General features: G+C 41.2%; 1 protein-coding gene across 5 annotated transcripts in view; it reads right to left on the bottom strand.

The window, feature by feature from the left end:
* RIPK1 (receptor interacting serine/threonine kinase 1) overlaps window positions 1–4,630 on the bottom strand; it is a 69,706-nt gene extending 65,076 nt beyond the window's left edge. For 2 of the 5 annotated variants that reach the window (XM_049873819.1, XM_049874144.1), the window contains exon 1: window positions 4,350–4,630. The gene's annotated coding sequence lies outside the window, so the exon portion shown is untranslated. The other 3 variants (XM_049873903.1, XM_049874056.1, XM_049873980.1) reach the window with 3 other exon arrangements.
* Between the last annotated feature and the right edge of the window lie 21,969 nt (window positions 4,631–26,599).

Genomic DNA, 26,599 nt, shown 5'->3' with positions numbered 1-26,599 from the left:
GACATGGAAGGAGGGATATCACTGCTGGTGTCAGCTAGGTCCTGGCTGGAAGCAGAGAATACCAGGAAGATGTTTACCTGTGCTTTACCGACTATGTAAACGTGGATTATAACAAACTATGGATAACACTGCAAACAATGGGAATTCCAGAACGCTTAACTGTGCTCATGCAGAGACCAAGAGGCAGTTGTTCAAACAGAACAAGGGGATACTGTGTGGTTTAAAATCAGGAAAGGTGTCCATCAGGGTTGTAGCCTTTCACCACACTTATTCTGAGCAAATAATCCAAGAAGCTGGACTACGTGAAGAAGAACGCGGCATCAGGGCTGCAGGAAGACTCTTTAACAACCTGTGATATGCAGATGACACAATCTTGCTTGCTCAAAGTGAAGAGGTCTTGAAGCATTTACTGATGAAGATCAAAGACTACAGCCTTTAGTATGGATTATACCTAACATAAAGAAAACAAAAGTCCTCACAACAGGACCAATAAGCAACATCATGATCAACAGAGAAAAGATTCAAGTTTTCGAGGATTTCATTTTACTCAGATCCACAGTCAACACCCATGGAAGCAGCAGTCAAGGTATCGAACAACATATTGCATTAGGCAAATCTCCTGCAAAAGACCCCTTTAAAGTGTTAAAAAGCAAAGATGTCACTTTAAGGACTAAGGTGTACCTGACCCAAGCCATGGTGTTTTCTATCACCTCATATGCAAGCAAAAGCTGGACAATGAATACGGAAGACCAAATTGTTGCCTCTGAATTATAGTGTTGGTAAAGAATACTGAATATACCATGGACTGCCAGAAGAAAAAACAACTCTGTCCTGGAAGAAATACAGCCAGAGTACTCCTTGGAAGCAAGGATGGTGAGACTTTGTCTCAAGAACTCTGGACATGTTATCAGGAGGGACCAGTTCCTGGAGACAGACATCCTGCTTGGTAACATAGAGTCTGCGAAAAAGAGGAAGATTCTCAACAAGGTGGACTGACAGAGTGGCTGCAACAATGGGCTCATACACAGCAACGACTGTGAGGATGGGGCAGGATGGGGCAGTGCTTTCTTCTGTTATATAGACTCACTATGAGTCAGAGGGACTCGATGGTGCCTAACAGCAACAACTTCAGCCCAGGCTGCATCTCCTCCAATCTGCCAAGACCAGCGGGGATTTCCAGTGCCCCCGGCACACATTGCTGAGCCAGGGGAAGGAGAGCCTCCAGCACTCCAATTCACTTTGTGAGGTGGGCTCCAGACCCAAGTCAGTTCCCCTTACACAGTCTTGTTGGTTGCTAGTTTAGTCTGATCTTAATCTCGTGTTTTTTTGCATGGTTTCCAATTATTTCTCTTGTTTGTACTCTGTTCTCCCCATTAATTACAGGCAGTTCCTGGATTACAAATGAGTTCCATTCCCAAGTCTGTCTTTAAGTCAAATTTGTACGTTAAGTCAGAAGAGTTAGGTACAGTTTGTATCTAACATCAGGCAAATGTCTTAGTATACAGTATGTAGTGGACGTCTATATTTAAAAAACATTAACGAAACACTTTCAGATACACTAAAACATCCTTCACATAATAATACAGTAGTAATAATAATAATGTTTTGATGCGGGTCACAAAGTAGCGCCTGTTTGTTATTACAAACCACTGTATGTACCTCAAATTTTTAATATAATGGCTTTATATGATATTAAATATACACTTAATATAATATAAAATTCATAACTACATGTTGTACATAAGTTGATGTTCATAACCCAGGGGCTGCCTGTAGTCAATTTTGTAACCACTGAATATCTTAGGAAGACCTTGAGAGTAGTTTAATGAGGGATACCCAAGAGACACATAAACACTAACTGTAGGCATGCAAAGAACAGCATTATAAAGAATAGTTAATGACGGCACACTAGCTTGTGAAAACATGTTATGATAACCGATTTCAACTAATGATGTAACTGGGTCCATTTCAATGGAATCTGTTAGTGTTTCTGCACAATGGCTGCTATGCAAATGACTGTTAATTCAAAAATGGCAGTTAAATTTTTTTCCCACTGAAGTTAATAAGAAATTTCACAGATTGCTTCCCAATGCAGGGGCAAGTCTGAATACCAAAAGATTCATATTTACCTTTTAGTGGTCAATTTTTTCACCTAATTTATTTTTTCTTTATTTTTCAACTATGACCCTACATAACAAGCGTGTGACAGACAATGCTGGTTGCCTACCTATCTGCCATTGCGCCCCCTCTTCTTATTAACAGAAGCTGATTTTACTCAGGTATCCAACACAACCAAAAGGCTTCTCTTTAAGGTTTCTTTATTTTAATCTTCTCATGCTTAACCCAAGACAAACAGGAATTCTAAGGAAGAGCCAAATGATCAGTAAGAGACAGTAGGATTGAAAACTTTATATCAATTATCCCATCATGACCCAGTGAAATAAGTTCTTTACCATCATTCTTAATTTACAAATGAAAAAACTAAGTTAAGTGATTCACCCAGAATGGCCAATCAGGAATCAAACCTTTGTCCCTTCACTCCAATTTCTATCATCCATTCTCTAGTTTCTCTGGATCGCAAACAGTGACTTGTCTTTGGAAAAATCCAGATGCAGAGACCCAACCTGACAGCCTTGCTCACCTGTATGAGTCTGCTATAGTCAGAAACACAGGGAATGCACAGGCTAAATTCTAAAAACATGAAAATACATAGCTCAAAACTCAGCATTATACAAGTTAAAATAACCAGTTGCCACGAAGCTGACTCTGACTCATGGTGACCCCATGTATGTCAGAGTAGGACCGTGTTTTCAATTGCTGATTTTTCACAAGAAGATCAGACCTTTCTTCCGGGCAGCTCGGGGTGGACCTTCAACCTTTTGGTTAGAAGCCAAGCTCATTAACCACTCAGGTTAATATACATAGTCAATCACTTTTGCCAGAATAAAATATCCAACCAAAGCATGGGAAGCTAGATTTGTTTTTCAAATTCCCAGATTATATCAGCAGTGTTAACATGTCATGGATTAATAAACCCAAAATAGTAGCTCACCTAGTTTGGAAGTTGATAGTTTGCCAATTTTACTCAATACTCATTAACATTCAAATTCCTGGAAGTACAACAGATCCTGGGGCTCAACATAGTTTCAGAAAGAAGAAGAAAAAAAATTAATCATTACTGCTGTTGTTTTCAGGAAGAATAATGATGATACACTCCAAATCTCATTCTAGGCAAGCTGAATCCTCCCTTTTTTGTATAGAAGAGCCACAGTCTTCCACATTTTTAAACCAACCACAAGTCTCTCCGACTCACGCACCTCTACGCTGGTTACAAAAAGTCCACTGAGTACTAAGTTACTCAGTATTTCAAAGTTCACTCCTTGCCTTGGTGACTTCAGGAGTAAATCAGGAAGAATTAATAGTGATCTAAAGACCAAAAAAAAAAAATTTTTTTTTTTTTTTTAAGACCCAAGGCTTGCTCCAGCGTTCTTTGATTATAATAGCCCCGTGCTCTGCCCAATATAAACAAGAGCTCTGAACACAGAAGAGCCAAAGAAATCAACAGACCCCGGAGCCTTGTGATTCTGTCAAATGCTTAGGAGAGGATGATGCAGCGTGTACTTTTCCGAACGCTGACGAGATTTTGGAGCACTTCACAAAACCCAAAGCCACGACGACAGAAGATTCCTTCTAGGGTTCTCACACTCGCTCTCTTGTTGCTGTGGCTGTTGACCGCTCCTTTCCCATCTGCCAGCTCACGTCTAAGATAAAGAGAAATGCTGACGTCTTTGCAGCCTGTTGAGGCTCCCTGTGCGACAGGCCCTTTCCAAGGGTAAGTGAGCAGTCCCAGCCAAAGACACCTAAGGAACCCTGTTATGGCAAGAGCACGCGCTACTCTTAATGATCCTGCAATAACACCCTGCATCGCTACCAACACAGCACAAGTAACAACCACAGCGTCTGTTCGCAGTCCCATCGAGATGGTCGCCCCAGACCAGGTCGCGGCCCTGATCCGGGACTCGAGCCCACACCAACACTTCCTCCTCTGAGGAAGGGGCGCGCAGCCCTGGCCGGCCGCGGACCCCAGGGCGCGTCTCGCACACCCGCCTTCCGGGAACGCGCGCCCCGCCCGCGCCCGCACGCTGGATTCGCTTTCGTTTTCGCCACCAACTTCCTCCGGCCCGAGTGGGGAGAGTTAGGGGTCGCTGACGCGGCGGCCTCTCCAGAGGGCAGCAGGGAAGGGAGCCCAAACCCCCAAAAGGGGCCGCCCTGATATAGGGCTCGGGGGACGGGACCGGCCCGAGGAATGACCGCCGTTCACTCAGCGCCGCCCCGCTAGGCACGCTCACCGTGCTCGGCTCCTCGCGGGCCCCAAGGCCTGGCCTTGACCACTGCGCACGGGCGCCGCGGGCTGCGGGCCGCCGTCTTCGATTTGCGCTTCGCAGGGTAGCCAGGTCCAGAGGCCGCTCCGTGCGTGTCGAGTGTCGGCCGCGCCCAGGGGTACTCAGGCGGGAGGCGTGGACCACTTGCAGCTCCTACGCTGCTCCGCTTAGTTCTCCTCCTGATCCTTTTCCACCTCTGGCCTCTCCTTCCTCAGCAACTCAACTTCCTTCTCCTGATCTTCCTCCTCCTCCTCCTCCTGCTCCTCCTCCTTCTCCGGCCCCTCCTCCTGCTCCAGCTCCTCCTCTTCCTACTCCAGCTCCTCCTTCTCCACCTCCTCCCCTTGATCCTTCTCTTGCTTCTCCTTCACCTACTCCTTTTCTCACTCTTCCTCCTCCTCCTCCTGCATCTCCTTCACCTGTTCCTCCTTGTCCTCCTGCTTCTCCTCCTGGTCTTGGTCCTCCTGATCCTCCTCCTGCTCCTCATCCTCCTCCACCTGCTCCTCATCCTCCTCCTGCTCCTCATCCTCCTCCTCTCCTCCTGATCCTCCTCCTGCTCCTCATCCTCCTCTCCCTCCTCCTGATCCTCCTCCTGCTCCTCATCCTCCTCCCCCTCCTCCTGATCCTGCTCCTCATCCTCCTCCCCCTGCTCCTGGTCCTCCTTTTGCTGTTGGTCCTCCTCCTGCTCCTGATCCTCCTTCTGCTCCTGGTCTTCCTCCACCTGCTGTAGGCCTCCTCCTGCTCCTAGTCCTCCTCCTGCTCATGATCCTCCTCCTACTTATGGTCCTCCTTCTACTCATGATCCTCCTTGACCTTCTCCTCTTCCTTCTCCCCATTTTCTTCCTCCTGCTCCTGGTCATCCGACCTGCGCGGGAAGGAGGGAAGTGGACTCTGGCCCTACTAGCAGCCAGTGGGACAGGAGGAGATCTTGAGGGAGGAGGGGGGTGATACCCCTCATACATTCCCAAATGTCTTTTCACCACCACTCTGAGATTGTGCCCCCAGATTGAAAATCCCAGAGCACTGTCTCTCTTTACTTTTAGAGATCCCCTGTCAGCTAAAGGATGGCGATTTTAGTTCATGTTAAGGAGAGTTGAAGGGCCAAAGAAAAAGTTACCAACTCATAGAAGCCTCTGTGACATTGAAGAGGCGCTTGGCATAGCTGGAGCACTGGGTGGGTGGAGATGGTCACTGCCAGGTGCAATTTGAGTTCTAGAACCTCAGGCCAATTTTCTCACTGAACTGCCTTCATTTGTAAAGTGAGGCTAATAAAATCCACTCTGCAGGGCTGCCCGGGAATGAATCAGATATTTATTGTGCAGCCCTTTACAATGGCAATTTGAAGACTGAAGCAAAATGAGAAATATATGCTATAATGTTATCTTAAGGAGCAAGCTATAACATTGTATACACACCTTGATTAGGTGTGGTGAAAAGAGATAGGCATATGGAAAAAGATGGTAGGGGCATTATCCACTCAGCAACATTTCTGACCATCTGCTGTGTGCCAATTAGACGCTAGATACAGTAGTTTCTGGTGGTAGATACAAGTGATACAAAAAAGCACTCATTCATACAATAAGAATTTCATACATAAATATTTACTGAGCACCTGTTGTAGGCACTGGAGATTATCCTGTGAACAAATGAGACAAAAATCTCTACCGAGAACAAGATGGGACCCAGCTACCACCACCAACTGCTCTGACCCAGAAACTGCTCTGGCAGACGTCACAAAAGAGAATCCCAGAGAGATCGCAAGAAAAATGTAGAATACAATTCGAATTCACAAAAAAAGACCAGACTTGTTGGTCTGACAGACACTGGAGGAAACCCCACGAGTATGGCCCCTGGGCACTCTGCTAAATCAGAACAGAAACCACTCCCGAAGCCTACTTTTCAGATAAAGATTAGGCAGGCCTATAAAATAAAAATAACACATGTGAGGAACATGCTGCTTAGTTCAATCAAATATATGAGACCAAATGGGCGACTCCTGTCCAAAAGCAAGACTAGAAGTCAGGAAGGGACAGAAACTGGATGAATGGACACAGGGAACCCAGGGTGAAAAGGGGGAGTGTGCTGTCACATTGTGGAGGTTGCCACAAGTGTCACAAAACGATATGTGTATAAATTTTTGAATGAGAAATTAACTAGAGACGTAAACGTTCACCTAAAGCACAATAAAATCAAAAAGAGAAAAAAAAAAAAAACCCTACCCTCATGGAGCTTACTTTCTAGTGGGGAAGACAAAAAAGAACCACAATAAGTAAATTTTGTCACACGTTAGCAATGAGTGCTAAGGAAGAAAAGAGAGCACCAGAGCTGGATAGGAAGCATGCATGGAATTATGAGGGTGTGTCACAGAGTTAGACGGGGTGGCCAGGAAAGACCCCTGTGAGAAGGCAACGTTTGAGCAAAAATCTAGAAGGAAGCTGGGTAGGGAGCCGTGAGGATATCTTGGGGTCAAGCACATTGGGAAGAGACGGAGAACAGTAAGGGAAAAGCCTGTGAGGTGGGAGCACGGCACGTGGGTGCACAGCAAGGAGGTCCTTTTGAAATGAACAAGATGTAAAGTAGTGACAGAAGGTGAGGTCAGAAAGGTGGGATTGGCAGGGAGGGGCAGATCGTGTGAGACCCCATAGGCCATTGTAAGGAGTTTGCCTTTACTCTGAGTAAATTGAGGGTTTGGTGCAGAGGAGAAGCTTGACGTAAATTACCTTACAATAGAATCATTCTGGCTACTGAGTTGAAAATAGGTTGAAAGGGGCAAGAGCAAAGCAGGAAGACAAGTTAGGGGGCTATTGCAACAAGGCAGACAGGATGAGGACAGCTTGGGCTAGAGCGATAGCAATGGAGGTATAGAGAAGTCGTCAGATTTTTGATAAAATTTGCAGGTAGAGCTGACAGGATTTGCTTAGAGATCAGAAACAGGATGTGAGAAATGAAGAGTATTCAAGCATAACTGGAAGGTTTTTGTCCTGAGCAGATTGAGGTATAGAGTTGCTGTATATACAAAGATGGGAAAAATAGTGAGAAAGCAAGTTTGGGGCATGTTATGAATTGAGCTGTGTCTCCCCCAAAATAAGTGTGTGTATCCTAACGTAAGTGTTGTAATCCCGCTTGGGAATGGGTTTTCTTTGTTATGTTAATAAGACAGTATTAGTGTAGCTCGTGTCTTAAGTCAATCTCTTTTGAGATGTAAAAGAGATTAAACAAGCAAGCAAGAGGGCAGAGATGGGAGAAGAAAAAGGCCAAGCCACATGAAGATCACCTAGGAGCAGAAGCTCAAAAGAGAGAGGACCTTCCTCCAGAGTGTGAGCCGGCACCCTGAGTTTGGACCTCTAGTACCCTGAACTGTGAGAAAATAAATTTCTCTTTATTAAAGACACCCATTTGTGGTATTTCTGTTATAGTAGCACTAGATAACTAAGGCCAGGCAATATCAAGAGTTCCATTTGAACACGTTCATTTGAGACGCTTACAGACATCCAAGTGGAGATGTCGAGTAGGTAGGGAGGTATATGAGTATAGGGTTCAGGAAAGAAATCCAGGTTGGAAAGTCATCAGCATGCGGATGGTATTTAAAGCTATGAGGCAAGATAATCGAGGGAAGGAATATGGATAGAAAAGAGAAAAGGTCCGAGGAATGAACCCTGAGGTTCTCCAATGTTTAGAGGTTGACGAGATGAAGAGGAGCCACCAGAGAGGTAGGGAGGAAGCCAGGGCCGTGTGGGCTCCTGAAAAGTTAACAGTTGTGGCAGATGCTGCAAACGTGTCAAGTAAGATGTAGACTGAAGATCCATCATTGGATTTGGTAAGATGGAAGTTGTCAGTGACCAGGTTAATGTGAGGTTTAGTGGTATGGTGAGAGCAAAAGCATGTTTGGAGTAGGTTCAGTAAATGTTGGAGGAGAGGGGGAGACAGTTTAGAGACAGTGACTATAGTCAAATCTTTAAAGAAATTTTGCAGAAAAAGGAATGAGATTGATAAGGCAATAGATAGGTAGAGTCAAAAACGAGCAATACCCATATTTAGTCTAAGGCACTTTACAGCTCAATGGAGAGGCATCTTTCAATAAAAATGGAAATGTTATATAACAAGGGCTATGATAGAGGCAAGTACCAGATACTATAACAACCACAAAAAATATTGGTCTGACAACAATGAAATTAAACTAGATATCATCAGTAATGTCAAGATAACTAGAAAATCTTCCAATATTAAAAATTAAGCATAACAATTCTAAATAACCAATGGACCAAGAAAAAATTATATTAGAAAATATTTTGAACTGAAATGATAATTAAAAATATGTATGACGTATATATAAATAAATGTATGTATGACATATAGTATGTCATATGTATTTTTGTGGGATGCAGCCAGAGCAATGCTCAGAGGGATATTTCTGGCTTTAAGTTCATACATTAGGAAATAACAATGGTTGAAAATCAATGCTATTAGTTTTCTCAAAAAGGTGGAAAAGAGAACAGCAAATCAGGCTCAAAGAAAATGCAGTGAAGATCCAATAAAGATAAAAGCAGATATAATTGAAATAGAAAACAAACATACAATAGAGCAAATCGAGAAGAACAAAAGTAGATTCTTTGAAAAGGCTGAAACTGACACCCGCACCAAAATTAACCCAGTTTAAAAAAAAAAAAAGAGAGGGAGAGAGCACTGATATCAGGAATGAAAAAGAAGACATCAATACAGAATTTACAAACATTAAAAAATTTAAAATAAAAAAATCCAATATTGGATTTCTGAAATAAAAATTACTTTGCCATGACCTTTTAATGTATCACTGGATTCAATTTGCTAAGATCTAATTTAGGATCTTTTTGTTTGTTTTTAATTTAGGATTAGGATTATTTACATCAGTGTTCATAAAATATATTGGTCTGTAATTTTTCTTTGTTGTACTCTCCTTGTCAAATTTTGGTATCCATGTTAGATGGCCAAATTAAAAAATAATTTGGAGATTCTCTCTTTTTCTAGTCTCTAGAAGAATATGTACATGATTTGCATTGTTTCATCTCCAAATCACTGGAAAAATCGAAGCCCTTTGGGTGTTGAGTTTTCCTCGTGGAAAGGTTTTAATAATGGACTCAATTTCTTCAACAGCTATGGGACTATTCAGAGGTTCCATTTCTTCTGTGTCCATTTCATTTAAATTGTTAAATAAACGGCATAGAGTTGTTCATAATAACCGCTTTTAAATTTTTTAGGGTACTAGAAGTCCAAATTCAGGGTGCTGGCTATAGGAGAAGGCTCTCACTCTCTGTCAGCTCTGGAGGAAGGTCCTCTCTCTTTTGAGCTTCTGCTCCTAGGTGATCTTCATGTGGCTTGGCCTTTTTCTTCTCCCATCTCTGCCCTCTTGCTTGCTTGTTTAATCTCTTTTACATCTCAAAAGAGATTGACTTAAGACACGAGCTACACTAATACTGTCTTATTAACATAACAAAGAAAACCCATTCCCAAGCGGGATTACAACACTTACGTTAGGATACACACACTTATTTTGGGGGAGACACAGCTCAATTCATAACATGCCCCAAACTTGCTTTCTCACTATTTTTCCCATCTTTGTATATACAGCAACTCTATACCTCAATCTGCTCAGGACAAAAACCTTCCAGTTATGCTTGAATACTCTTCATTTCTCACATCCTGTTTCTGATCTCTAAGCAAATCCTGTCAGCTCTACCTGCAAATTTTATCAAAAATCTGACGACTTCTCTATACCTCCATTGCTATCGCTCTAGCCCAAGCTGTCCTCATCCTGTCTGCCTTGTTGCAATAGCCCCCTAACTTGTCTTCCTGCTTTGCTCTTGCCCCTTTCAACCTATTTTCAACTCAGTAGCCAGAATGATTCTATTGTAAGGTAATTTACGTCAAGCTTCTCCTCTGCACCAAACCCTCAATTTACTCAGAGTAAAGGCAAACTCCTTACAATGGCCTATGGGGTCTCACACGATCTGCCCCTCCCTGCCAATCCCACCTTTCTGACCTCACCTTCTGTCACTACTTTACATCTTGTTCATTTCAAAAGGACCTCCTTGCTGTGCACCCACGTGCCGTGCTCCCACCTCACAGGCTTTTCCCTTACTGTTCTCCGTCTCTTCCCAATGTGCTTGACCCCAAGATATCCTCACGGCTCCCTACCCAGCTTCCTTCTAGATTTTTGCTCAAACGTTGCCTTCTCACAGGGGTCTTTCCTGGCCACCCCGTCTAACTCTGTGACACACCCTCATAATTCCATGCATGCTTCCTATCCAGCTCTGGTGCTCTCTTTTCTTCCTTAGCACTCATTGCTAACGTGTGACAAAATTTACTTATTGTGGTTCTTTTTTGTCTTCCCCACTAGAAAGTAAGCTCCATGAGGGTAGGGTTTTTTTTTTTTTCTCTTTTTGATTTTATTGTGCTTTAGGTGAACGTTTACGTCTCTAGTTAATTTCTCATTCAAAAATTTATACACATATCGTTTTGTGACACTTGTGGCAACCTCCACAATGTGACAGCACACTCCCCCTTTTCACCCTGGGTTCCCTGTGTCCATTCATCCAGTTTCTGTCCCTTCCTGACTTCTAGTCTTGCTTTTGGACAGGAGTCGCCCATTTGGTCTCATATATTTGATTGAACTAAGCAGCATGTTCCTCACATGTGTTATTTTTATTTTATAGGCCTGCCTAATCTTTATCTGAAAAGTAGGCTTCGGGAGTGGTTTCTGTTCTGATTTAGCAGAGTGCCCAGGGGCCATACTCTTGGGGGTGGCCCTTAAGCACTACACTGCCCAGGTTTCCAAATAATTTATTGTATTAATAATTAATTAATAATCACTAATTTTTTTTTTTTAATTATTGGAAACCCTGGTGGCGTAGTGGTTAAGTGCTACAGCTGCTAACCAAAGGGTCGGCAGTTCGAATCTGCCAGGAGCTCCTTGGAAACTCTATGGGGCAGTTCTACTCTGTCCTATAGGGTCGCTATGAGTCGGAATCAACTCGATGACACTGGGTTTTCTGGGTAATTAATTATTTGGAGCCCTGGTGGTGCAGTGGTTAAGGGCTCAGGCTGCTAACCAAAAGGTCAGCAGTTCAAATCCACCAGCTGCTCCTTGGAAACCCTACGGGCCAGTTCTACTCTGTCCTATAGGGGCACTATGAGTTGGAATCGACTCAATGGCAACGGATTTCGATTTTTCTTTTCTTTTTTTTTTTGGTAGGCGGTTTGCTTTCTTCATGTGTGAAGTCTTTGATGTCTTTCTATAACTCATCTGGTCTTCAGTCATTAGTGTTCAATGTGTCAAATCTATTTCTGAGATGATATCTAAATTGAGGTGGCATATGCTCAAGGTTGTACTTTGCCTCTTGTGGACTTTTTCTAATTTTCTTCAATTTCAACTTGAACTTGCATATGAGAAATTGATTGTCTGTTTCCACAGCTGGCCCCTGGCCTTATGCTGACTGATGATATTGGGATTTTTCAATCATCTTTTTTTCAGAATCGACTCAATGGAAAAGGGTTGGTTTTGTTGTTGTTGTTTTGTCTTATTTAAGTAATTAATCGCTAACTAATTGTGTCTAATGCTATCTTATTTCTATTTTATCTGCTTAATTTACTTACTAGTCTAGCCCACTTATACAAATGTTTCAGATTCTAAATACATGAAAGTTTACTCCCACTTTAAAAAGAAGCAGGAATTGAACAATAATGTTACCTGAGTTTGATGTAGTCTTTTTAATTATTTGATTTAAATCTGTCCTAGGGGACACACTGTCTCTTGCCTTCTTTTGTACACACTTTTTTTCCAATGTTCTAATCAGATAGGTCATATTTCTTTAATACCCTTATTTCTGACAGAATTGAATTTAATCAAGGGGAAAACAGGTATGTACTAACTTATTGTCATGTTATTGTTGTTAGGTGCCACCGAATCAATTCCTACTCATGGTGATCCTACGTACCACAGAATGAAACACTGCCCAGCCCTGTTCCATTCTCACAATTGTGGTTATGGTTGAGCCCATTGTTGCAAACACTGTGTCAATCCATCTCATTGAGGGTCTTCCTCTTTTTCACTGACCCTCTGTTTTATTAAGCATGAAGTCCTTCTCCAGGGACTGATCCCTCCCGATAACATGTCCAAAGTAAGTAAGACAAAGTCTCACCATTCTTGCTTCTAATGAGCATCTGGCTATACTTCTTCTGAGACAGATTTGTTCATTCTTCTGACAGTCCGTGGTATATTCAATATTCTTCACCAACACCATGAGTCAATGACATCAATTCTTCTTCAGTCTTCCGTATTCACTGTCCAGCTTTCACATGCATATGAGGTGAATGAAAACACCATGGCTTGAGTCAGGCACACCTTAGTTCTTCCTAACACTTTAAAGAGGTCTTTTGCAGCAGATTTGCCCAATGCAATGCATCGTTTCATTTCTTGACTGCTGCTTCCATGAGCATTGATTGTGGATCCAAGTAAAACGAAATCCTTGAAAACATCAATCTTTTCTCTGTTTACCATGATGTTGCTTATTGGTCCAGTTGTGAGGATTTTTATTTTGCTTTTGTGGAGGTATAATCCATACTGAAGGCTGTAGTCTTTGATCTTCATCAGTAAGTGCTTCAAGCCCTCTTCACTTTCTGCAAGCAAGGCTGTCATTTGCATATCACAGATTGTTAATAAGTATTCTTCCAATTCTGAAACCAAGTTTTTCTTCATATAGTCCAGCTTCTCGAATTATTTATTCATCATACAGATTGAATAAGTATGGTGAAAGGATACAACCCTGATGCACACCTTTCCTGATTTTAAACCACAAGTATCCCCTTGTTCTGTTGGAACAACTGTCTCTTGGTCTAAGTACAGGTTCCTCATGAGCACCATTAAGTATTCCAGAGTTCCTATTTTTTGCAATGCTATCCATAATTTGTTATGATCAACACAGTGCAAAGCCTTTGCATAGTCAATAAAACCCAGGTAACATCTTCCTGGTAGTCTCTGCTTTCAGCCATGATCCATCTAACATCAGCAATAATATCCCCTGTTCTACATCCTCTTCTGAATCTGGCTTGAATTTCTGGCTGTTCTCTGTCAATGTACTGCTGTAAAACTGGTTTTGAATGATCTTCAGTAAAATTTTACTTGTATGTGATATTAATGATATTGTGCGATAATTTCCAAATTCTGTCGGATCACCTTTCTTTGGAATGGGTACAGCTATGAATCTCTTCCAGTTGGCTGGCTAGGTAGCTGTCTTCCAAATTTCTTGGCATAGACAAGTGAGCATTTCCAGTGGTGACTCTCTGTCGAAACATCTCAGTTGGTATTCTGTCAATTCCTGGAGTCCTGTTTTTCACTAATGCCTTCAGTGCAGCTTATACCTCTTCCTCCAGTACCATCAGTTCTTAATCATATGCTACCCCCTGAAATGGCTGAATATCAACCAATCCTTTTCTGCACAGTGACTCTGAGTATTCCTTCCATCTTCTTTTGAGGCTTCCTGCCTCATTTAATATTTTCCTTATAGAATTCTTCAGTATTGCAACTTGAATCTGAATTTTTCCTTCAGTTCTTTCCGCTCAAGAAATGCTGAACCTGTTCTTCCCTTTTGGTTTTCTATCCCCAGGTCTTTGCATATTTCATTATAATACTTTACTTTGTCTTCTCGAGCCATCCTTTGAAACCTGTTCAGCTCTTTCAAGTCATCATTTTTTTTTTTTCTTTCGCTTTTGCTACTCTACATTCAAGAGAAATTTTCAGAGTATCTTCTGACATCCATTTTGGTCTTTTCTTTCTTTCCAGTCTCTTTAATGGCCCTTTGCTTTCTTCACATATGATGCCCTTGATGTCATTCCACAACTGCTCTGGTCATCAGTCATTAAAGTTCAATGTGTCAAATCTATCCTTGAGATGGCCTCTAAATTCAGGTGGGATATACTCAAGGTCATACTTTGGCTCTTGTGGGCTTTTTCTAATTTTCTTCAACTTTGACTTGAACTTGCATAGCACAACTGATGGTCTGTTCCACAGTCGGCAGCTGGCCTGGTTCTGACTGATGATATTTAGCTTTTCCATTGTCTCTTTCTACAGATGTAGTCGATTTGACTCCTATGTATTCCATCTGGCAAGTTCCATGTGTATAGTCACCATTTATGCTGTTGAAAAAAGGTATTCCAATGAAGAAGTCATTGGTCTTACAAAATTCTATTATGCTATCTCCAGCATCATTTCTAACATGAAGGCCATATTTTTCAACTACCTTCTTCATTGTTTCCAACATTCACATTCCAATCTATAGTAATTACCAATGCATCTTGATTGCATGTTCGATCAATTTCAGATTGCAGAAGTTGGTGAAAATCTTCAATTTCTTCATCTTTGGTCTTAGCGGTTGCTACAAAAATTTGAATAATAGTCATATTAACTGGTCTTCCTTGGAGGTATATGGATATTATCCTACCAGTGACAGAGTTCTGCTTCAGGATAGATCTTGATATGTTCTTTTTGACTACGAATGCAACGCCATTCCTCTTCAATTTGTCATTCCTGGTATAGTAGACCACATGATTATCTGATTCAAAATGGCCAATTCCAGTCCATTTTAGCTCACTAATGCCTAGGATATCGATGCTTATTTGTTCCATGTCATTTTTGACAATTTCTAATTTTCCTAGATTCATACTTCATACATTCCAAGTTCTAATTATGAATGGAGGTTTGCAGCTATTTCTCCTCATTTTGAATCATGCCACATCAGCAAATGAAGGTCCCAAAAGCTTGACTCCAGCCACGTCATTAAGGTCAACTCTCCTTGGGGGTTTTTTCTCCTTTGAGGAGGCAGCTCTTCCCCAGTTGTATTTTGAATGCCTTCCAACCTGAGGGGCTCATCTTCTGGTGCTATATCAGACAATGTTCCACTGCTGTGCATAAGATTTTCACTGGCAAGTTTTTTCAGAAGTAGACTGCCAGGCCCTACTCCTTAGTCTGTCTTAGCCTGGAAGCTCAGCTGAAACCTGCCTGCTATGAGTGACCCTGCTGATATCTGAATACCAGTGCCATAGCTTCCAGCATCACAGCAACACACAAACCCCCACAAAGACTGAATGATAGAATTTTGCAAGACCAACGATTTCTTCATTGCAAATACCTCTTTTCACTAACATTAACAGTGACTAAACACATGGATCTGGCCAGATGGAATGCACAGGGATCAAATCCACTACATCTGTGGAAAGAGATGATGGCAAAGTTCAATATCCAGAACAAGGCCAGGGGCCGACTGTGGAACAGACCATCAGTTGCTCATTTGCTAGTTCAAGTTGAAACTGGAGAAAATCAGAGCAAGTCCACGAGAGCCAAAGTACAACCTTGAGTATATCCCCCCTGAATTTAGGGACCAAGTGAAGAATAGATTTGACATGTTGAACACTAATGACCGAAGACAAGACGAGTTGTAGAATGACATCAAGGACATCATACATGAGGAAAGCAAGAGGTCATTAAAAAGATGGGAAAGAAAGAAAGGACCAAGATAGATGTCAGAGGAGACTCTGAAACTTGCTCTCGAATGTCAAGCAGCTAAAGCAAAAGGAAGAAATGATGAAGTAAAAGAACTGAACAGAAGATTTCAAATGGTGGCTCGAGAAGAAAAAGTATTATAACGACCTGTGCAAAGAGCTGGAGATAGAAAACTAAAAGGGAAGAACATGCTTGGAGTTTCTCAAGCTGAAAGAACTGAAGAAAAAATTCAAGCCTCGAGCAGTAATAGTGAAGGATTTCATGGGGAAAATATTAAACAATACAAGAAGCATCAAAAGAAGATGGAAGGAATACACAGAGTCATTATACCAAAAAGAATTAGTTGACATTCAACCATTTCAAGAGGTAGCATATGATCAGGAACCAACGGCACTGAAGGGAGAGATTCAAGCTGCACTGAAGGCATTGGTGAAAAACAAGGTTCCAGGAATTGATAGAATATCAATTGAAATGTTTCAACAAACCAGTGCAGCACTGGAAGTACTCACTCGTCTATGCCAAGAAATTTAGAAGACAGCTACCTGGCCAACTGACTGGAAGAGGTCTATCTTTATGCCTGTTCCCAAGAAAGGTGATCCAACCAAATGTGGAAATTATAGAACAATATCATTAATATCACACGCAAGCAAAATTTTGCTGAAGATCATTCAAAAGCGGCTGCAGCAGTATGTGGCCAGGGATCTGCCAGAAATTCAGGCCAGATTCAGAAGAGGACGTGGACCAGGGATATCATTGCTAATGGATCCTGGCTGAAAGCAGAGAATAAGGATGTTTACCTATGTTTTATTGACTATGCAAAGGCATTCAACTGTGTGGATCATAACAAATTATGGATAATATTGTGAAGAATGGGAATTCCAGAATATTTAATTGTGTTCACAAGGAACCTGTACATAGATCAAGAGGCAGTTGTTTGGACAGAACAAGGGGATACTGAATGGTTTAAAGTCAGTAAAGGTGTCTGTCAGGGTTGTATCCTTTCACTATATCTATTCAATTCGTATGCTGAGCAAATAATCCGAGAAGCCAGACTATATGAAGAAGATTGGAGGAAGACTCAGTAACAACCTGCGTTATGAAGATGACACAACTTTGCTTGCTGAAAGTGAAGAAGACTTGAAGCACTTGCTAATGAACATCAAAGACCATAGCCTTCAGTATGGATTACACCTTAATGTGAAGAAAACAAAAATCCTCACAACTGGACCAATAAATCACATCATGATAAACAGGGAAAAGATTGAAGTTGTCAAGGATTTCATTTTACTTGGATCCACAATCAACACCCATCGAAACAGCAGTCAAGAAATCAAAAGATGCATTGCATTGGGCAAATCTGCTGCAAAGGACCTCTTTAAAGTGTGGAAAAGCAAAGATGTCACCTTGAAGACTAAGGTGCGCCTGACCCAAGCCATGGTATTTTCAATAGTATCATATGCATGTGAACGCTGGAGAATGAATAAGGAAGACGGAAGAATTGATGCCTTTGAATTCTGCTGTTGGTGAAGAATATTGAATATACCATGGACTGCCAAAGGAATGAACAAATCTGTCTTGGAAAAAGTACGACCAGAATGCTCCTTAGAAGCAAGGATGGCAAGACTTACATGACCTGGACATGTGGTTAGGAGGGATCAGTCCCTGGAGAAGGATATCATGCTTAGTAATGTACGGGGTGAGCAGAAAAGAGGAAAACCCTCAATGAGATGGATTGATACAGTGGCTGCAACAGTGGGCTCAAGCATAACAATGATTGTAAGGATGGTGCAGGACTGGAGTGTGTTTTGTTCTGTGGCACATAGGGTCACTATGGTCGGAACTGGCTCGAAGGCACCTAACAACAACAGCAATCAGAGAATTTCCCAGACCTGAACAGATGACCAAGTTTGCAAATACAGGAAGCTACATGAACCCCAATCAGAAAAGGCACAAAAAGGTCAACTCCACACCATATTCTAATAAAATTCTTGAAAACCAAAGACAAGGAGAGAATTCTGAAAGTAACAGGGAAAAATGTGACATGGCATACCAAAGGTCTTTCATAAGAATCAGTGCAGATTTCTCCCCAGAAACTCTAGAGGCCAGAAAATGACGGAACGACATACATAAAATGCTGAACAAAACCGACTGCCAACCAAGAACTCTTTACCCAGTGTCATGGATTGAATTGTGTTCCCTAAAAATATCTGTCAACTTGGGTAGGCCATGATTCCCAGTAGTGCATGATTATCCACCATTTTGTCATCTGATGTGATTTCCCTATGTTTTGTAAATCCTATCTTTATGATGCAATGAGATGGGATTAGCAGCAGTTATGTTAATGAGGCAGGACTCTCTTTTGAGATATAAAAGAGAGAAGTAAGCAGAGAGACATGAGGAACTCATACCACCAAGAAACAAGAGCCAAGAGAATAGCACATCCTTTGGACCCAGGGTCACTGTGCTAAGAAGCTCTTAGACCAGGAGAAGATCGATGACAACGACCTTCTCCCACAGCTGACAGAGAAAGCCTTTCTTTGGAGCTGGCACCCTGAATTTGGACTTCTAGCCTCCTAGACTGTGAGAGAATAAATTTCTCTTTGTTAAATTCATCCACTTGTGGTATTTCTGTTATAACATCACTAGATAACCAAGACAGCCAGCAAAGCTGTCATTCAAAAAAGGGAGAAATCAAGGCATCTCCGAACAAACAGAAAACCAAAACTAAAAACCAAACCCATTGCCATTGAGTCGATTCCGGCTCATAGCAACCCTATAGGACAGAGTAGAACTGTCCCATAGGGTTTCCAAGGAGTGCCTGGTGGATTTGAACTGCCAACCTTTTGGTTAGCAGCTGTGGCTTTTAACCACTACGCCACCAGGGTTTCCAAACAAACAGAAGCTCTGGGAATTTGTCACTACCAGATCAGCTTTGCAAGTGTTACTCCAGGGATTACTCCAAAAAGTGCAAGACAAGAGCATTAAATAAGTACTCATATCTATATACAGAAAATAAATAGTGTCAGGGATTGAATTGTATCCCCCCAAAATATATGTATCAATTTGGCTAGGTCATGAGTGTCTACCACCTTGTCATCTGATGTGATTTGCCTGTGTTGTAAATCCTATCATGATGATGTTAATGAGATGAATTAACTGAAGTTATATTGATGAGATCTACAAGAGTAGATTGTGTCTTAATCCAATCTCTTTTCAGATATTAAAGAGAAAAGCAAGCAGAAAGACAGGGGGACCTCATACCACCAAGAAATAAGAACCAGGAGATTAGTGCATACTTTGGACCTGGGATCCCTGCACTGAGAAGCTCCTCAGTCAGTGGATGATTGCTGACAAGGACCTTCCTCCAGAGCCAACAGAGAGGGAAAGCCTTTCCTTGGGGCTGACGCCCTGAATTTGGACTTCTAGCCTACTAGACTGTGAGAAAATAAATTTCTCTTTGTTAAAGCCATTCACTTGTGGTATTTCTGTTATAGAAGCACTAGATAACCAAGATAGATACTTAGGTAGGTAGATAGATATATAGATAATGAGAGACAGAAGTCTCCACAAATAGATAGATACATAGGTAGATACATAGATGAATAAGAGAAAGAGAGATGCCCCCAAAATGTAACAACACATGCTAGCATAAGGACCAAGTATATGATATTTTCAGGGAATAAACTCAATAATTAAAACCCACAAACAATGCAACATCAAGTTTGTAAGAAATAAGCACAAAGTAAGTTTACTGAAAATAGGTTGTATATTGATGTTAACGGACACACACCAACAGAAATGGGGGATGGAGAAACATATCAGGACTAGTTTATTATGTTAAAATTGTAAGTTAACTGTTGTTCATGTTAAACATTGTTGCAACTGTAAGTTGTATAATATATGTGGTAACTACTAAGAAACCACCAAGAAAGAACATTCAGAAGAAAGGAAGGATAACAAAAAGGCTCATCATAAGAAAGCATCCAAATACAAACAAAAACAGAAAAATCAGAATAAAAAAGCAAAGAAAATACAAAATAATTTTTAAAAAAGCAAATGAGTGATGTGGACAATTCGTTTTCAGTAATAACTTTAAATATAAATCACCTAAAAATTCCATCCAAAAGGCAGAGAGTGGCAGAGTGGATTAAAGAAAAAAAAAAAAGATCCATCTTTTTGCTGCCTACAAAAAGTCACAAACAGACTGAAAATAAAAGGATGGAGAAAAATATTCCACGCAGCCAGTAAACAAAAAAGAGCAGGGGTGTCCATACTGATATCTGATGAAATAGACATTAAATAAAAGCCTATTATAAGAGATAAAGATGGACATTACATAATAATAAAAGGGCCAATCCAACAAGAAGATGTAACAATTATAAACACATATGCACCCAACAGCAATGCACCAAAATACATGAAACAAATACTGACTAATATGAAAGGAGAAATAGACAACTCCACAATAATTGCAGGGACTTCAACATACCCCTTTCAACTACAGACAGAATATCTAAAAAGAAGAATACAAAGGACATTGAGAGCTTAAATAAAATCATAAGCCAACTGGACCTAACGAATATGTATAGAATACTCTACCCAGAATCAGAGCAATACACATTCTTCTCCAGTGCACATGGATCATTTTCCAGAATAGAACATATGCTGGGACACAAAACAAGCCTCAAAAAATTTAAAAAGACTGAAATCATGCAAAGCATCATCTCTGACCATAATGATATGAAACTAGAAATCAAGACCAGGAAAAATAAGGGAAAAAATACTTGGAAACTAATACGCTACTAAACAACTATTGGGTCATAGAAGAAATCAAGATTGAAATTTAAAAAATTCCTAGAATCAAATGAAAATGAAACCACAACATATCAAAACTTTTGGGACACAGAAGAATCAGTACTCAGAGAGAAATTCATAGCAATAAATGCCTACCTTAAAAAAGAAAAATCCAAAATCATTAACTTAAATCAACAACTTGAACAAATAGAAAAGGAAGAGCAAAAGAAACCAAAATCTACTGGAGAAAAGGGAATAATAAAGATCAGGGCAGAAATAAATGAAACAGAGAAACAATAGAAAGGATCAACAAAACTAGAAGTTGGCTCCTTGGAAGTATAAATAAAATAGACAAACCACTGGCTAGATTGAAAAAGAAAAAAAAAAAAACCAGAAGAGGCCAATAACCAGATTAAGAAACGAAATTTGTGACATTACAGCCAATCGACAGAGATAAAAAAGATCATAACTGATTACTATGAAAAATTGTACTCCAACAAATTCGAAAAACTAGATGAAACGTGCAAATTTCTGGAAACACACTACCTACTCAAACTAACATAAACAGAGGAAGCACACTTAAACAGACCCATTACAAAATAAGAGATTGAAGATGTCGTCAAAAAACTGCCAACAGCTGGGGGGCCGGCCTGGCCCACGGCCTCGGGCTCGCGCCTCTGGGTTCCCCGACGAAGTCACACACCCTCGCACCCAGCCGCCGGCCGCCGTGGGCCCCGAAAACCCTAGGACGGGAGGGGAGGAGGCCTTGAACCTACACGTGGCAGGCCGAACCGTCGGGCCCACCGTCGCGGAGGAAACCCGGGAAGAAGGCGACCAGGAAGGGACCTGAGAGATATAAAAAAGAGAAGCAAGGAGAGAGTTGGGGGATCTCATGTCACCAAGAAAGCAGCACCAGGAGCAGAGCACGTTCTTGGACCTGGGGTCCCTGTGTGGAGAAGCTCCTAGTCCAGGGGGAGATTGAGGACAAGGACCTTACTCCAGAGCTGACAGAGAGAGAAAGGCTTCCCCTGGTGCCAATGCCCCGAATTTGGACTTCTAGCCTACTAGACTGAGAAAATGAACTTCTCTTTGTTAGAGGCATCCACTTGTGGTATTTCTGTTACAGCAACAGTAGATGACTAAGACAATCAGATATCATGGCAATCAGAAGGTAGTGTGGTGATAAATTAAAAAAAAAAAACCTCGAACTTGCAAACAAAAATTCTATATCTGACAAAACAGTTTTTCAAAAATAAGGGCTAGGAGGCGGAGCCAAGATGGCGGACTAGGCAGACGCTACCTCGGATCCCTCTTACAACAAAGACACGGAAAAACAAGCAAATCGATCACATACATAACAATCTACGAACCCTGAACAACAAACACAGATTTAGAGACGGAGAACGAACTAATACGGGGAAGCAGCGACTGTTTCCAGAGCCTGGAGCCAGCGTACCAGTCAGGTACGGCACAAGCACAGAGAGCTGCTCCACCCCCCTGAACTAACCCCGGGTGGGGTACCAGCCGGTTCCACGGGCGGCGTGGGACACAGCCGGTAGGAGAAGTCCCCGGGAGGCAGTGACTGGTCTTGGAGCAGGAAGACCAGCGTCCCAGTCGGAGAACTGTCCCGCCGGGATTTGGACTGGACGCAGGTACGGCATAAACACGGAGAACTGCTCCACCCCCCTGAACTAACCCCGGGAAGGGGCCCAGCCGGGTCGCGCGGGCGGCGCGTGGGACGCAGCCGGTAGGAAAAGTCCCCGGGAGGCAGCGACTGGTATTGGAGCAGGGAGAACAGCGTCCCAGCCAGGACACTCGGTCACGGCACAAGCACGGGGAGCTGCTCCACCCATCTGAACTAACCCCGGGAGGCAGCCCAACTGGTTCTCAGGGGCGGCACAGCCACGCGGCTAGAGGGACGAGAAGTCCCCGGGAGGCAGCGACTGATTTTGGAGTCGAGAGTGCACCGTCCCAGTAGGGGAGCCTTGACACTGGGCGTAGGGCTGGAAGCGGAGGATCTGACCGTGACTCCAGTGGGCCAGACCCCCCGGGGGCAATCTCCATACAGCCAGCACACATAGGCGACACGCCCGCGGGAATCTCAGATATAATAGTCATTCCAAGCAAGACAAGCAACTCTGGCTATATTCTGAGGTGCTACTCTCCTATCTCTCTGTTCCCTCCCCCACCCTCCCCAGGCGGCTTCATTAACATCTGAATAGCCTGAGCCAGAGGGAGAACTCTGATAGGGATCGGACTGCATTTTTTTTTTAGCGGATTTTCTGGAAAAACTAGTTTCCCAGTGATGGCTCAGAGACAACAATCCATATCAAACCACTTAAAGAAGCAGACCATGACAGCTTCTCCAACCCCCCAAACAAAAGAATCAAAATCTTTCCCAAATGAAGATACAATCCTGGAATTATCAGATACAGAATATAAAAAACTAATTTACAGAATGCTAATATCTGTAATTTACTAATATCACAAATGAAATTAGGATAACTGCAGAAAAAGCCAAGGAACACACCGATAAAACTGTTGAAGAACTCAAAAAAATTATTCAAGAACATAGTGGAAAAATTAATAAGTTGCAAGAATCCATAGAGAGACAACATGTAGAAATCCAAAAGATTAACAATAAAATTACAGAATTAGACAACGCAATAGGAAGTCAGAGGAGCAGACTCGAGCAATTAGAATGCAGACTGGGACATCTGGAGGACCAGGGAATCAACACCAACATAGCTGAAAAAAAATCAGATAAAAGAATTAAAAAAAATGAAGAAACCCTAAGAATTATGTGGGACTCTATCAAGAAGGATAACCTGCGGGTGATTGGAGTCCCAGAACAGGGAGGGGAGACAGAAAACACAGAGAAAATAGTTGAAGAACTCCTGACAGAAAACTTCCCTGACATCATGAAAAATGAAAGGATATCTATCCAAGATGCTCATCGAACCCCATTTAAGATTGATCCAAAAAGAAAAACACCAAGACATACTGTCATCAAACTCACCAAAACCAAAGATAAACAGAAAACTTTAAAAGCAGCCAGGGAGAAAAGAAAGGTTTCCTTCAAGGGAGAATCAATAAGAATAAGTTCAGACTACTCAGCAGAAACCATGCAGGCAAGAAGGGAATGGGACGATGTATACAGAACACTGAAGGAGAAAAACTGCCAGCCAAGGATCATGTATCCAGCAAAACTCTCTCTGAAATATGAAGGCGAAATTAAGATATTTACAGATAAACACAAGTTTAGAGAATTTACAAAAACCAAACCAAAGCTACAAGAAATACTAAAGGATATTGTTTGGTCAGAGAACCAATAATATCAGATATCAGCACAACACGAGGTCACAAAACAGAACGTCCTGATATCAACTCAAATAGGGAAATCACAAAAACAAACAAATTAAGATTAATTAAAAAAAAAAAAAACACACAACAGGGAATCATGGAAGTCAAAAGGTAAAAGATCACAATAATCAAAAAGAGGGACTAAATACAGGAGGCATTGAACTGCCATATGGAGAGTGATACAAGGCGATATAGAACAATACAAGTTAGGTTTTTACTTAGAAAAATAGGGGTAAATAATAAGGTAACCACAAAAAGGTATAACAACTCTATAACTCAAGATAAAAGCCAAGAAAAACGTAACGACTCAACTAACATAAAGTCAAACACTATGAAAATGAGGATCTCACAATTTACTAAGAAAAACGTCTCAGCACAAAAAAGTATGTGGAAAAATGAAATTGTCAACAACACACATAAAAAGGCATCAAAATGACAGCACTAAAAACTCATTTATCTATAATTACCCTGAATGTAAATGGACTAAATGCACCAATAAAGAGACAGAGAGTCACAGACTGGATAAAGAAACACGATCCATCTATATGCTGCCTACAAGAGACACACCTTAGACTTAGAGACACAAACAAACTAAAACTCAAAGGATGGAAAAAAGTATATCAAGCAAACGATAAGCAAAAAAGAAGAGGAGTAGCAATATTAATTTCTGACAAAATAGACTTTAGACTTAAATCCACCACAAAGGATAAAGAAGGACACTATACAATGATAAAAGGGACAATTGATCCAGGAAGACATAACCATATTAAATATATATGTACCCAATGACAGGGCTGCAAGATACATAAATCAAATTTTAACAGAATTAAAGAGTGAGATAGATACCTCCACAATTATAGTAGGAGACTTCAACACACCACTTTCGGAGAAGGACAGGACATCCAGTAAGAAGCTCAATAGAGACACGGAAGATCTAATTACAACAATCAACCAACTTGACCTCATTGACTTATACAGAACTCTCCACCCAACTGCTGCAAAATATACTTTTTTTTCTAGCGCACATGGAACATTCTCTAGAATAGACCACATATTAGGTCATAAAACAAACCTTTGCAGAGTCCAAAACATCGAAATATTACAAAGCATCTTCTCAGACCACAAGGCAATAAAACTAGAGATCAATAACAGAAAAGCTAGGGAAAAGAAATCAAATACTTGGAAAATGAACAATACCCTCCTGAAAAAAGACTGGGTCATAGAAGACATCAAGGAGGGAATAAGGAAATTCATAGAAAGCAACGAGAATGAAAATACTTCCTATCAAAACCTCTGGGACACAGCAAAAGCAGTGCTCAGAGGCCAATTTATATCGATAAATGCACACATACAAAAAGAAGAAAAGAGCCAAAATCAGAGAACTGTCCCTACAACTTGAACAAATAGAAATTGAGCAACAAAGAATCCATCAGGCTCCAGAAGAAAACAAATAATAAAAATTAGAGCTGAACTAAATGAATTAGAGAACAGAAAAACAATTGAAAGAATTAACAAAGCCAAAAGCTGGTTCTTTGAAAAAATTAACAAAATTGATAAACCATTGGCTAGACTGACTAAAGAAATACAGGAAAGGAAACAAATCACCCGAATAAGAAACGAGAAGGACCACATCACAACAGAACCAAATGAAATTAAAAGAATCATTTCAGATTATTATGAAAAATTGTACTCTAACAAATTTGAAAACCTAGAAGAAATGGATGAATTCCTGGAAAACCACTACCTACCTAAACTAACACATTCAGAAGTAGAACAACTAAATAGACCCATAACAAAAAAAGAGATTGAAACGGTAATCAAAAAACTCCCAACAAAAAAAAAGCCCTAGCCCGGACGGCTTCACAGCAGAGTTCCACCAAACTTTCAGAAAAGAGTTAACACCACTACTTCTGAAGGTATTCCAAAGCATAGAAAATGACGGAATACTACCCAACTCATTCTATGAAGCCACCATCTCCCTGATACCAAAACCAGGTAAAGACATTACAAAAAAAGAAAATTATAGACCTATATCCCTCATGAACATTGATGCAAAAATCCTCAACAAAATTCTAGCCAATAGAATCCAACAACACATCAAAAAAATAATTCACCCTGATCAAGTGGGATTTATACCAGGTATGCAAGGCTGGTTTAATATCAGAAAAACCATTAATGTAATCCATCACATAAATAAAACAAAAGACAAAAACCACATGATCTTATCAATTGATGCAGAAAAGGCATTTGACAAAGTCCAACACCCATTTATGATAAAAACTCTTACCAAAATAGGAATTGAAGGAAAATTCCTCAACATAATAAAGGGCATCTATGCAAAGCCAACAGCCAATATCACTCTAAATGGAGAGAACCTGAAAGCATTTCCCTTGAGAACGGGAACCAGACAAGGATGCCTTTTATCACCGCTCTTATTCAACATTGTGCTGGAAGTCCTAGCCAGGGCAATTAGGCTAGACAAAGAAATAAAAGGTATCCGGATTGGCAAGGAAGAAGTAAAGCTATCACCATT

The sequence above is a fragment of the Elephas maximus genome, chromosome 1, assembly GCF_024166365.1.
Source record: "Elephas maximus indicus isolate mEleMax1 chromosome 1, mEleMax1 primary haplotype, whole genome shotgun sequence".
Classification (NCBI taxonomy): Eukaryota; Metazoa; Chordata; class Mammalia; order Proboscidea; family Elephantidae; genus Elephas; species Elephas maximus.
The sequence above is the reverse complement of the archived record's forward strand: the minus strand, read 5'-3'. Positions and strand labels throughout refer to the sequence as shown.